This window comes from Bombina bombina, chromosome 8, assembly GCF_027579735.1.
Source record: "Bombina bombina isolate aBomBom1 chromosome 8, aBomBom1.pri, whole genome shotgun sequence".
Taxonomy (NCBI): Eukaryota; Metazoa; Chordata; class Amphibia; order Anura; family Bombinatoridae; genus Bombina; species Bombina bombina.
In genome coordinates this window covers 191,503,548-191,506,175 of record NC_069506.1, presented here as the reverse complement: position 1 = coordinate 191,506,175, position 2,628 = coordinate 191,503,548, and the positions used below count along the sequence as shown (strand labels likewise).

General features: G+C 42.1%; 1 non-coding gene across 1 annotated transcript; it reads left to right on the top strand.

The window, feature by feature from the left end:
• Positions 1–2,121: 2,121 nt before the first annotated feature.
• On the top strand, positions 2,122–2,250 carry LOC128639332 (U6atac minor spliceosomal RNA). The gene has a single exon (XR_008399196.1). It is a non-coding gene; the product is annotated as a U6atac minor spliceosomal RNA (small nuclear RNA).
• Positions 2,251–2,628: the final 378 nt, after the last annotated feature.

Below are 2,628 nucleotides of genomic sequence, written 5' to 3'. Positions count from 1 at the left end.
CAGCCTGCTCGTCACTATCAGCTGTTTCCGCAAAACAAATAAAGCCTGATCGGCTTTTTAACTTCTTTTTTAGTGACCGTTGGTGTCTGTGGTCTAGGGGACTCCTGGAGCTATGATTTCTTGCAGGCTAGCCTGCTTTTTATTAGGGCTTGGGTGCCTTAGGCCTAAGAGCTATCTGTTCACACGGCCATCTCCCTGACCGGCCAAGCTCCGCCTCTGTAATTTTTTTTAAAAAAGGTTATATTTTAGCTTTTGGCTAAAGCTTACTAGCTGCATTTGGTTGTCCTCCTCTGTGCAGCTTTTTTCCCTCTAATTACAAACGGGCAATGGGATGTGTAACACCTACTCTATTAAAATCTATAGCAGCACATTTCTGTGCTGATGCTATTCAGCTGAAGGGCTTTGACTGCTGTAAGCACAATTTCCAATCAAAGCCCTTTAGCAGAATAGCTGCAGCGCTGTAGCGAGTTACTGTTGGCCTTGATACAGTGGGTGGTTTGCTTTCCATTGGCCGTTCTGCCCATTTGTAATTAAAGAAAAAACGCTGCACACAGAGGATGTCTGACTGCAGCTTGTACACTTTAAAGGGACATAAAACCCAACATTTTGCTTTTCATGATTCAGACAGAGCATACAATTTTAAACAACCTTCCAATTTACTGCTTTTATAAAGTTTGCTTCATTCTTGTGATATTCTTTATTGAATGAGTAGCAATGCACTACTGGGAGCTAGATGAACAGATCAGTAAGCCAATGGCAGGAGGTATATATGTGCAGCCACCAATCAGCAGCTAGTTCCCAGCTCCTGAGCATACCTAGGTATGCTTTTCTACAAAGGATACCAAGAGAACAAAGCAAAAATAATAATAATAATAATAATAATAATAATAAAAGTAAATTAGGACGTTGTTAAAACTAAATGCTCTTTCTGAATCATGAAATACATTTTTGGGGGTTTCATATCCCTTTAAATAATAGGTGAAATATAACCTTTAAAAGGGCATTTTCAGCAGTAATACTATAGTAAGCTATATGGCACAATACATACTTTGATACCCTGCACTGAAACATTTAAAACTTTACTATAACTTTAATCTCCCTGTAAAAGGTTTAATTAAACACTGTTTTATATTTTGATTAATTATTTTGTCTTCTTTTTTTTTTTAAATGCGCTAGTTCCACTTTTTCCAAAGAGGTTGGTGTGCCTCCATCATATATAAAGGGACACTAAACCCAACATTTTTCTTTCATGATGATATAGACACACACTTCTGAGACCTTTCCAGTCAAACACCTTGTCATATACCATATCCCTTTTAAACCCTTTTTCTTTTACAAGATATGACGAGTCCACGGATTTCATCCTTACTTATGGGATATCGCCTCCTGGTCAGCAGGAGGAGGCAAAGAGCACCACAGCAGAGCTGTATATATAGCTCTTCCCTTCCCTCCCCCTCCAGTCATTCTCTTTGCCTGTGTTAGTAAGATAGGAGCTGGCAAAGTGAGGTGTTAGTTTAGTTCTCCAATCAAGAGTTTATTATTTTTAAAGTAGTGCCTATGAGTGCTGCTTTGTGCTGGGGTGTAGCCTAGACCAGATCAGTCTCTTCAGTAAAAAAAAAAAGAGAAGCATCTGATGGCTTTAAAGTAATAGGAACTGGTGAGACATTATTCTCACTGCGCCTCCTATACATATTTGCTGCCCTAATATAGATAGCCTAAGCACTTTTAACTCAGGCTGATCTTTGTCCACAGAGCTATGGGAGGGAAAAGACCTCTGAAAACCTGCTGGACTGCCATGCTGTCGCTCAGCTTTCGAGGTAAGTGCTGACTTTTTGTTCTGGGGGATCTCAGAGAAGTGGAGCACTTTATTATGTGGTTTGGACTCCTGCATGTAAAAGGAGGACCACACATTTTTAGCAGGGGCTAAATATCCAGTTGACACTATGGTTCTGGACAGTCACATAAGCAGGAGCTGAACATAGGGCTCTTAATGTGATGGGTCAAGTCTCCTCTCCTAGTGGGAGAGGTCTATAGCAGCTGCTTTTAGACAGACATTGGGGTTAATGTTGGTTTATGAGCTGTTTTCGTTTTTTTGGCTTTACAGACCGCATAGGTTAAGATGGGTTGTATGACAGGAGAGAAGGTCAGCATTCCCCTTGACAAGGATGGAAGAGGTCCTAGTGGCCTTTCAACACATATACGGTTAAGGCATTGCCACTTACTTCGTGGCATCTCTAACCATTTAAACTATAATATTAGACGGTGTATGGCTCAATTTTTTTGTGCTACATTGCAGGCAGCAGCCTGATTGTTCCCAATATGTGGCTGTGTCTTTTCACTAGCTCCCGGTGGCCTATCTATACAAAGTTTTAATGGCGACCGGGAGATTCTTTGCTATACGCCCACGATGGGCGGAGTTACTGGTTCGCACCATTTTTCGGGCGCTTTTGCTGTCTATGGGACATAGTTTTTGCAAGTGCTGGGAGTTGGAGAGGCTTCACGCCCACGATGGGCGGAGTTACTAGTTTGCGCCGCTTTCGAGCGCTTTCTCTCTCTCTGGGGTATTATCTTGCAAGTGCCGGGGCCTTCCCGCCCACGAGGGGCGGAGTTCTGTGACGAGATTTCGCT